Here is a 12,213-nt window from a genome sequence, read left to right as displayed (position 1 = left end):
ACGGTGTTGCTTCTTTTTCTTCTTCTTTTTTTCTCTTTCTTTTGTCATTTTTTTCTTTTCCACTTTTTTTTTTTCAATAGAAGGAGTGTCATGCACTCTTTTACTCCATTAGACCTGCTTTTCATTACCTCAATCCCATAAATCGGAGATGGAACGGTTGCCTTGGGTATGTTCAGATTCCAAAGCTGGTTCTTCTTTGCACATCAAAGCTTTGAAAATAGGTGGAGCATTTGCCAAGACGAAGGGAGCCATGTCAATTTGGAGCTTAGACGATGTAGGTAGCTGACTGCCTATCAACGGATTGATACGTTGGAAGTAGGGCTTGAATCTCCATCCATTGACTCTGGTCTTGTGGAGTTTTCCTGATAAATCTACTAATCTGTAACTACCATTCCCAAATTTTGTGTTTATCATGAAAGGTCCCTCCCATCTTTGCAAAAACTTTTTGTCAAGTCCAACATACCTTCCTTCAATCCTTTCCCCTTGAGATTCTTGTTGATTTTATCCCTTTGTCTTGTCACTTTGGTGATGTAGTGATCAATGGACTCTTCTCTATCTAGCTCAAGTCGTTGGAGATCTAAGATCCTTTCATGTAGAACCTCTTTTGGTTTTCTTGCCACTCTTGCATGAACGCGCAAGCTTGAGAGCTCTACCTCAATGGGGAGAAGTTCCTCCTATCCATAAACTAGAATAAAAAGGGGTAAATTGGGTAGATACCTTGAAAGATGTCCTATACGCCCAAAGAGCAGTCATCAAATGGCAATCTCAATCATTAGGCCGGTCCACAAATTGCTTAGAAATGATCTTACATATCATTCCATTCACTTTTTCCACCAATCCATTGCATTGAGGATAGTAGGGTGTGGAATGCAGGTGTTTCACTTTTAACCTCCTCAAGAGATCATTCAGAAGGTCAGCCCTAAAACCCGGGCCTTGATCTGATAAGATTTCTAGGGGTGTTCCAAACCTACTACAACTATGATCAAAAATAAACTTTGATACCTCTTCAGTTGTGATTCGGGTTGTGCTTGTTGCTTCCGCCCATCGTGTCATGTAGTCAACACCCATGATGATGAAAAACTTCCCTGTAGAAGTACGAGGTAGGGGACCTATTGCATCCACACCCCACCCTTTGTGATATAAATCATCCCCGATCAACTGGTAAGGTGTGGCCTTCTTAACTAGTCTATGTCTTTGCACCTTGTCTAAGTGTTTGGGACACTCACCTGCTTGTAGAAAGAAGATAATGTCTTTTAGCTCCTCTTGACCTTGATATTTGGGTTCATATAGTTTCACACCTCCTACCGCCATTTGAAGCTTTTCATTTGCGAGTAAGTCTGCTTCCTTGTTATGAGTTCTCACAATGTGTTGTACCTGTGTTGCTTTAAAACCCTTCATCAAAGCTCTTACACTACTAAGCTACTCAAACAATGTACGATTCTTGCACCTCCAAGTCCCTTGGATTTGCCTGACCACTAGCAAAGAATCACCTTTTATAATAAGTCTTTGTATGCCTAATTCTTTGCATTCTTCTAACCCAAGGATTAGAGCAGCATACTCAGCCTCATTGTTAGAGTGAACACTGGGTAGAGTGATACCTTTTCTAACCATTACCTCCTTTTGTGGGTTCAAAATGATGATTCCCCCAACTGCTTTGTCTTGTTGGCGTTGATAAGCTCCGTCAAAGCATAAAGTATGGGCATTATCAATCCCCTTCACTTTGAACTGTTTTGAGCCTTCCTCTCTTTGTAGTCGTGATCCTTCCCTTTCTCTCACTTTGTAGGTGAGAATGTCTGCAAGTCCTGCTCTTGTGCTATCTTCTACAAGGAAAGTGTATTCAAATTCTTGGAGTTCAAGCACCTACTTTGCTATTCTAGATGACAGGCTCATGTGTTGTACTACATATGGTAGATTGTGCTCTAAGGTGAGAAAAACAAATGGCACAGGGAGAAGATACGATCGAAACTTCCTTACCGCAAACAAGATTGCAAAAACCACTTTCTCCATTTCATTGTATCCCTTCTCGGCCAGAGTCATCACCTTGCTTGCAAAATAGATTGGCCTCATGTATGATGTTTTAAGATCTTTTTGCATCAAAACAACACCAATTGCTTCGAAACCTACACTTGGAGTGACATAGTAGGTCTCCTTTGGATCTGGTGGCATTAGGATTGGGAGAGAGCTAAGAATGCCTTTCACTTCCTCAAAACATTTTCCATGTTCCCTCCCCCATTCAAATGTAGATTGGCTTGCCAACCTATGCAAAGGGGCGATGGCTTCTGCTAGGAGATGGATGAAGCGAGACATGTACCTCACTTTGTGGTTGAAGGTCATTAGCTCCTTAGTTGTTGTTGGTGGAGATAATGACAAAAGGGCCTCTACTTTAGAGGGATCCACTTGAATTCCTTGTGAAGAAACCACATGGCCTAGCAAAACCACCTGAGATTCACCGATATGACACTTCTCTAGGTGGAGTTGTCCCCCAAATTGATGGAGCCTCTTAAGCCCCTCTTTAACCTTTTGGCAGTGAAATGATCTACAACTATAAATATAGAAATCATCCATAAAGACTCTTATAGATTTTCCAAAGAATGGCTGAAATACAAATATTGTGAATCTCATGAAGGTGCTAGGAGCATTGGTGAGCCCAAAAGGCATTACTCTGAATGCAAAACATCCCCAAGGTGTGATGAAGGTGGTTTTTGGTTGGTCCTCTTTTGCTATTCTAATTTCAAAATATTCTGAATACCCATCACACACAGTGTAGCATTCATGACCTGCTACTTCATTCAAAATTTCATCTTGGAAAGGGAGAGGGAAGTGGTCCCTCTTTGTCGCAACGTTGAGGGGTTTGTAATCCACGCAGACCCTCCACTTACCATTCTTCTTGGGAGTGACTACAATAGGTGATACCAATTCGGAGTTGGATACTAGATAGATGAAGCCAACCTTCAGGAGTCGATTCACTTCTTGTAGGAGAGCCTTTTGTTGCACAGATCCTAGTCGCCTTAACTTTTGAGCCATGGGTTTGGTCCCTGGTTTCAATTCAATTCGATGCTCTATTACATCTACACCTCTTATTTGTGAGTAGTCAGTGATAAACAAATTGGGATACCTCCTTAACATATTGATGTAGGACCTCTTTTCCTCACAAGTAAGATCTTTTGCAAGCATCTTCTCAAATCCTTCTTCAAGGTGGTGGCATCTTTCATCCCCTCGTGTGTGATTGTCTGTTGGCTTTTCTTCTATAGTAACATCTTGAGTGTTGGCTTTGAATACAATTCCCATTACCTCCAAAGAAGACTCCTCTTCACTGGTTGATGCAATGGTTGATGCTTCCTCATCACTTGAGTAAGCAATCTCCTCCTCGCTCTCTTCATCTGTCGTGGTTTCATAGTTGATATCTAGTTGCTTTCCTTCTCGCCAATCATACACAACCGATTGACCCTTATTAAGAATCAAACGACCACTTCCCCATTTTTTATCTGCATTCACAGCAATGAGCCAAGGCCTCCCTAGGATGATGGGATAGCCCTCCCCTTTAGCTGACATGACATACATATCCACTCGTGCATCTATGTTACATAAAGAGACTTTTACATTTTCAATGATCCCCAAACACTTCACACTTGAGTTGTTGGCTAGCCTAGCTGGACAATTAGAGGACTTTGTAATTTCAAGCCCTAACTTGTTCATTGATTTTTCCGTGATCACATACATTTGAGATCCACTATCAACATATACATTAGACACCTTTTTACCCCTTATGTAAGCATCCACAATGGGTTCCACATCTTTTTGTAGCTTTGAGGCCACAACCTTAATGGAAAGATTTGCTTTTTTTTTTTGGAATTCTTGTACTTACCAACTTTGGCCATTGCCTTCTTACTTTGGCTGATAGGTGTAGAAGTTGAGGCCATGAAATGTTTGGCTTTTGGGTTTGTAAATCCTCCAGGATGTTGTATGGCTCTAGCTCCTTTCCCAATGGGAAGTCGTTGATACCAATTTCCCTTTGCCTTGATCTTTTCTTCCTGCTACTTTCAGCTTCTTCTATCTTTGACTTCTTCTTCTTGTCCCTTCTGGCTGAATTTGTTCCTTCACTTCTCATGTCTTCATCCTTATCATGTGCTCTTGTGCGTTTTTCTGCCGGCATAACATCAAAGTTTAGAGTATGCTCATCTATTACCTCTTCTAGCTTGATGATGTTGACTCCTCTTTCTTCCATTTCATTGCAATTCCAACATCGCAACTCTTGAGCTTGTCTTCGTTGATTGCAATTCCCTTCTCTTGGTTGTCATTGTTGAGGTAGGCCTTGTAGTAGTTTCAGAGTGAGGTTCTCAAGCTGTTGAGTTAGCCTTTGTAAAACCTCTTGTTGAGAGTTATCTCCTATTTGTGAAGATTGTGCAAGAGGGGCCCTAATTGGTGCTCCCATGGTTTGTGAAGACTCCCTCTCACTCACTTCATTCAAACCCCTTGCTCTACGTGCTTGGAAGTGTAGTTTTCTAAACTTGATGATGGCTACCTCACGTGCTTCTTCGAAGGTGGATGGGAATTTTAGCTCTACTTTAGCCTTTAAAAGTGGATACAAGACAACCATGAATCTCTCTTTTTTTAGAAAGTTAGGTGCACCATCGTGATTTTCTAATGTAGCCTCCCACCTACCCCATAGATTGACAAAGGTTGCTTCATAAGAGGGATAGTCTTCAAGTGATACCTTCTTATGTCCAATAAGACATTTCCATAGTCCTTCAGAAGTATCACCTTGCCCGAACTTGGAGAGGAAGCTTGCTCGCAGTCTCTCCCAATTGGACTTGATTTGGGGTTGCAAGGTCTCATACCATACTTTAGCTTCTGCTTTTAGAACCAACGGGAAGGCTTGTAGCTTTACTTCTTCTTCATCTCTCCCGGATATGAGATGTGCCATCTCCAAGTTGTCAAGAAACTCTTGTGCATCTTCCCCACTTCTTGCATAGAACGTGGGAAAAGAACTTGACATTTGGTTTAGACTTTTTGAAATCTCTTTTTTTTAAAGAAACTTTTCTCTTACGGGCCACACAAGATTATTGACACTATAAATTTGATTACATTAAAATGAAGATGTACACATCCATTGTTAATTAGTACTTTATCATAGGTAGAATAAATGGATTAATTGAAGCATTGATTTCATTGAGGCGAGTGGATCCAAATATCCTCCTTATGATAGATTGAAACCTAAACTTAGTTGCAATGATTATATGAATGGATTGCCGAGCAATAGGCCTAAAAGGTTCATTGTTTTGATCATGATTCATGTGCTACTCCTCGTTGTTGGTTGGAAGACCTCGTTCCTTCATATGGCCCTTGAGCACCCCTTCACCACTCCTTGTTCCTGCCTTTAAAACAAAATGAAAATGTGAACATCAATAGAAGTTTCATAATTGATGATTGGAAGTATAATTGGATTGGCTGATGCCAGTATTTCTCTAAGTCTTTCTGCTGGAAAAAGACTTTTCTATCTATGTGAACATTTACTCTAATGTGTTGTGCAAAATGAAATGGATAGATGGGAACTCCATTGTCCATCACTAAGAAATTTGAAGGTAACTTGGAAATATGTTACTCCGTGGGGGCACCACTTTATGCGGGCAAGCTTTTTCAAATGGGGCCTCTAAACCCAAACCAATGGGCCTACCCTCACAAAATGTTCGTAAAGAGGTACGCACACTACTTGGGGCACCACCTTCTTTTGGGAGTGGAGAAGGAAACCAATCAAAATAACACTTGCGTTCACCCACTCAAGCAACACACTTTGAAAACCCCCTTACTCTATATACACTTTGGACACTTGAACACCATCAATGATTATGAAACCCAATGCCGTGCATCAAAATGAAATATGCAATTTGTGGAATAGCATTCACCTTCTCCCCATAAGAATACCCATAATACATCCAAACTCTTTCTCTCTCAAGCACTCATCAAAAAATCATGCGCACAAGACTTTCCTCTAAAACACACAAGAGAATCACTTACATCAAACTAACACACTCTGCATAGAGAGCTCATCTCCATCTATGCAATGCCATGACACAAATAAAATCACCATGAGAGGTAGCCACATGCATATGTAATGAAGAAAAAGAGAGTTGGAGTGAGAAATTTCTTTAGACCAATTGAATAAGTGTGGAGAAACAAACCAATGGTAAATTGAGAATAGAACACTTACTTGATTTCTTGCACACCTTTTAAGTGGAGGACAGACGCTGGCTAACCATCACAAATTGCGACACTTGAAAGTTTTGAAGATGATTTCATGATCATTAACATAACCATGAGAGAGATCATGATGTATTTACAAGTTATTGAGGTGCTACAAATGATTGATTGGGTTGATGGAGAAAGAGATTATAGAATGGAAAGAGTGGAGAATAGAGTTTGCACTTCCTTCAAAGAGGAGGGTTAGGAGGGAGGATGTGAAAGAGGGAGAGTTGGGGTTTTTTTTACTATTTATCAAGAAACAACATGAAGTTGAAAATATAGGTGTGTGTCCTTGAGTCTCTCCAAGGGGGGGCTATTTATAGTTGTGTAGGAGTGGGATTATGCTACACTTAATTAGAGTAAGTGATTAGACCTAATTAAGTGTCCTTTGACCACTCATTGAATATTGGACATAAAAGGGACTATTTATTCACCAAAAATATCATTTTAGACCGTGAAGTCTCCATAGGGGTGCATAATGTAGGTGGGCCCCACCATGAGGCTCTACGGTGGCTCTTGCGGGGTATCTCAACTTGTCTGTCTTGGCATTTAGAAAGCATCTTTAGGTTGGTCCCATCACATGCAAGTGACATTGAACACTCATTTCTCTTCTAAAAGATGAGTAGGGGAAAAATAAGATCTCACCCTCTTGATTTACTTGATTTACAGTTCCCTTTTGCTGTGAATCTGACAGATTTACACTATTTTGACCATAACTTTTTACCTGTAGCTCGGAATGACATGCTTCAAAAGGAAAAATTGACCTTCTCAACATGTTTGATATGAATTTGGACTATTCTTCATGCCCATGCACCAAAGAATTTTGTTTGGAAGGTCCACACTAGGCTAGGGAACCTTTTGCTTCCAAGTCTTCTTGTATGGGCCCTTAATTTGCTTGTATGCATCCAAGGGGAATCATGCTTTTTCAAAAGTCTATGATGCTTAAACAAATAGAGTAGGGCCCAATATTATTTTCTTGTGAAAATAATATACAATTGGAGTCTTTTTTGAAAGGAGAGAAACTATATGTATATTATTAAGATATATCGGGCCACCTATGTAGGGGGCATAGAAGACATGCAGAGAGGGACGATAATCTTTGGTAAAGACAAGTGGAGAGTTGATTTCCATGGGAATTTATCTATATGGGGTGGAAGATGGATATATTATTTTTCTACTACTAATTCACAAGAGGTAAGAAAGTTTGGGGGTATATAGTTGGTTATTATATCCTTATTCTATTTACAAAGCAAAAAAGAAAAGGGTGGTAATATAAATATATGACTAAGGTGACATTTTTTAGAAGAGTATAATGTACGTGTCGCCACAAAGGTTAAACGAAGAGGGGGAATTTACTCTAGATAACTTAATAGCGTAGAAAAATATATACACATATGAGGAAGAGGACGTTGAGTAGGCTGACAAATGTTGCAAAAAGATGGTTACCATTTTATGCCACTCATATTAGCATATGGGAGCTGGGGGAAGGAGGCCAAAAAAAGATGTTTTTATATATTTGGATGGTTTTTGTAGAGCTTCAGGGGCCATAGGATCAGTCTCGGGGAGGTCACCTAATAAAAATGTAACCTATCATGTGAGTTCAGCAGAAGGGTATTTAAAGTTCTTGAAACTTACAGAAATATACATACATAAGGGCATTATTTTTTCAAATTTGAAAAAAACTTATAGATTATTAAAGAAAAGGGTATATTATATTCCTAACAAATTTCACAGATAAGGGGTTTTACAAACATGTCTTGAACACACGTGATATGGTAGTTTTACACATAGTGAAACCCCCGAGGGATCAGTGGTTGCCACATGGTGCCAACCAAGTCCCACATGTGCATGGTGGAGAGGAAAGCATGTGGTATATTACCCAAAACGTGGGCATTGTATGGTGTATCACAGTGGAGAGCAAGATCCTTGCGGGGTTGGATATGGCTACCACCATTTAGCACGAAGGTGCATCTGGGCGTGGGAAGGCGATTTTGGCTGGTGGCAACAGCGCACTGCACCGGTGGTAGTTGGCCAGTGATGGCGTCGTTGTAGCATGCAGGGATGACATGCACTTTCATTGGGGTTGAATCTCGTGGCCCTTGAAGGACTTTTTTTTAGAGCAATGGAGGAGGGCAATAGCGATGTCACTAGTGACTCCCCAACATGAGATAGGGGGTAGTCCCACGTGGAAGAGGAAAAGATTGTGAGAGAGAAAGAAATATGGAGGCCATTCCAAGGGCCGAGAAAATCAAAGGCCGGGCAAACGGCAATCCAAGGACCAAAAGGGAGCCTATTAGAGAGAGAGAGAGAGAGAGAGAGAGAGAGAGAGAGAGAGAGAGAGAGAGAGAGAGAGGAGGGGTTCTCTGACTCTTGGGCATAAAGGGGAGCATAGAGAAGAAGAGAGAGGGAGAGTTCAAGCGCAATCCAAGCCAGCAGGCCACGACCAAAGTGGGCAGATGAGAAGAAAGTGGGTCAAAGGCCCAAAGGGGTAAATTCAAAGGCGAAAAGAGGTAAGGATGGGGGGAAATAGATGAATAAATAATAAAAAAGGACTAGGGGCCCTAGCGACATCACTAGTGCACCCTCCCTTCAACATAACAAGCCAAAGAGAGAAAAAGAGAGCAAATGGAAGCAAAGCGGTGTCGGAAAGTGTGCTGTCTCGCTGGGAAGGTGAAGAACCACTGGCTGTGAGAGTTCGTTGATGAGAGTCACAAACCCTTTGTCTGAAAGCGTTTGTGGAGAATCACCAACCCTCTTTCTAAGGGTGACAGAGAATCTAAGAGCGTTCGTGACAGCAAAGTCACAAACCCTCTTTCCCATAGTTCTTGGAAATTGCTTGTTTTCATAGTCGAGTGTATGATGAGAGGATCATCAAATCACATTCAATTTCACTTAAAAATACCATTGAAAAACACTAATGTTTCAGCCATGAAACCTTCATGCTCATACAAGCACAATTCTCAATCAAAACCCAAACCTCTTTGGTGGTATCATGTAGCCTCGCCCCCAATTACATAGTCGTAGCATCAAACAGTTGAAACCAATACACAAGCTTCCACCTTCACGGCGACCATTTTCTGAGTTTGCAGCGATTTAAGAGCTTCTAAAGTGAAGCCCACACACCATTTTGATAAGGGGAAACCCTAATTCACTCCCTCATTAGCTAAGATACAAGATTCGAAGAGGCGAGACTGCCCTACACATAGATTGAGCAACCATGGAAGCCATTACACAGTAGTGATAAATTGCAGATTTTTCCTGTAAAAAGCACCCTTTATCTCTCTTCCCCATGGAATTATGAGCTGATGTGTCAATTTTTGGGCCTTTTTGCCACTTTGGACCAAAACTAGGCCATTTTCAGCTCATTTTTGACCCAAAAAATGTCATTTTTGATGTAGAAAATCCCAAATGGAGTCAGGAAAATTCCTAAATTTGTGGGATCACTCGCATAAGCATAAAAATCATAGATAAGCATCATTTTTAATCAATATACCATTTTGGGTCACTTTCCATGCAATTCTGCAACGGCGCCTGTTAGTCGCTATTTATGGCAGTTTTTGCCCGCATCAGTCTTTGTAGGCAAGATGAGTGTGCCACCATGAAACACTTGGACTATGTACATTTTCAAACAAAATTAGGCATCTTATCAAGTGAAAAATCACGCAAATGAGCCACATCTAGGGCCACGACTCCCCGGATAGGTATGTACATGATAGCAACCGCAATAGCCGCTTTAGCATATATCACGATATGTACATTATTGTTTTTATTTCCATGCATCAAGAAGTGTCAAAAGTGAGGTGAATGTTTTTATTTCACACTAGGTGCGTGCCACGGCACGACATCCACCCCCTCTGAACCTGCACATCCTCCGGCATGTGCCACCATTTTCCCTATATAGGGTTAATCTTCATTAAGATCCACAAATATTTGGATGTCAGTTTCATCTTTTGCAAAGTCTGGAAAATCATCCTCTGCTTCTTCATCCTCATTTGTAGCAATGTCATTAGGATCTTCATCATCATCTTGTTGTGAATCAAAAGGATCAATATCATGTCTCCTCTTGAACACCTTGATTCTTTTGCCCGCTATGGGAATTTTAAGCTCTGTTCCATCGAGCTCCCTCAAAGTATATGTAGCATTTCCATGCACATGTTTGACAACATAGGGACCAAACCACATTTTTGCAAGTTTTCTTTGTGTGGTGTGTTGGTTGTCAAGGATACTGTCGTACATTAGGACCCAATCACCCTCTTCAATAGGCTTTGGTCGAAGCCTATGTCTTTTGTCAAACCTATGTTTATTCTTTAGTCTTGCATCCTTCGATCAAGATTTAGCAATGTCTATGTCTTCCTGTCTTCTTTCCAATTGCCTTATGTGCAAAGCAAGTAGATTTTCCCGACTTACACCATCTTCCGAAGGTAACATGTTCCAAGTAGGAACTACATACTCAATTGGCATGACTGGCTTCTAACCATACATCAATTCGGTAGGCATGTAACTAGTCACTGAGCTATGAGTTGTACAATCAGCCCACAAAGCATATGGTAGCAACCTTGGCCACTCACGCATTCTACCTTTGCATGCCTTAGCCAAAGCTTTGACAATAGGAGGATGTCCTCTTTCACTTTTCCCATTTCCCTCTAGATTATAAGCACAAGTCAGGGCTAGCTTGATATCAATTCTTGTAAAGAAATCCCTTGCTTCATTTGCGTCTAACTCACCTCTATCAGGAACTATCTTTCCCACACAGTCATAGCGGCAAATTACATCTTCAAGAAAAAATTTACAAACAGCTTCTGTAGTTTTTGTCCTCAATGCACGCCCTTCCACTTGGTTTGTCAAGTCTTCTCGTGCAAGTACCAAGTATCTCATTTGCCAAAGCCCTAAAGGCATTGTGACTAGATCAACAACCCACTTATAGTGCATGGCTAATGGGTATGTAGGATGCAATCCATCACGGTGACATACATTGGAATACATTTGGCATGTGACACAAGACTCCACAAAATCCGCTACATCCTTATACATGCCTTTCCACCAATATCTCTCTTTCACTTTGAAAAAAGTAGCCCATACACCTCAATGTCCACACATATAGGCTTTCATGAAGCTCTTTGATAACTTTGAGCTGAATAGGCTTATCACATACTACTCGTAATGGAGTCCCATCTCTTCTTTTAGGATGTTTCCATAAGTAGCCATCCCTCAAGAAGAATCCATATGCTTTCTTTCTGATCCTTATGAATTCTGACTCACTCCAAACATCTTGCTTTTTTAAAGTACTCAGGTAGCGACCTATGAGCAACCATTCATCCTCATAGAACTCCTCTGAAAAGGATTCAAGTGAAGATACAATGCATATATCATCACACTTTTCATGAGAAATTGTGTAGAATTTTGTGCCCAAATCTTCTTCCTGATCAATCATATCATCCTCGTCTTCATACCTTGCCCTTGAAAGCATATATGCCATTGCATTATCTTTTCCTGCAATGTGGTTCAATTCTGGGTTCAAGGACTTTATATAAGCAATCCACCTAAGCATAGAAATATCAGGAGTAGAGCATCTTGCAATCATCCCTAGAAGTGGTAAGCAATCAGTCTCCACAACTACAGATGCTCCAATGAAGTACTCTTTGTCACACTTTAATGCTGTAACCACCCCCCATAACTCCCTTGTTACATGTGGATATGCTCTTTGGTGAGAGCTTAGAACCTTGGGCCCAAACCTCACCACATACCTGTGTTTCTCTTCATCGTCTTGTCCTACTGCCCATCCAATCCCTGTTGGACTAGTTTCCACTGTCACAACCACTGGTCTTCCACACTCATAGTCAATCTTCCTCAAAGTTGGTGAAGACAGCAACAATTGCTTCAACTTCGTCATAGCTTTTACATGTACATCATTCCATTGAAACCTTTGATTCTTCCTTAGCAATTGATAAAGAGGATCTGCAACATGTGCATAAT

Source organism: Adiantum capillus-veneris, chromosome 14, assembly GCF_014529385.1.
Source record: "Adiantum capillus-veneris isolate H3 chromosome 14, ASM1452938v2, whole genome shotgun sequence".
Lineage (NCBI taxonomy): Eukaryota > Viridiplantae > Streptophyta > Polypodiopsida > Polypodiales > Pteridaceae > Adiantum > Adiantum capillus-veneris.
The sequence above is the reverse complement of the archived record's forward strand: the minus strand, read 5'-3'. Positions refer to the sequence as shown.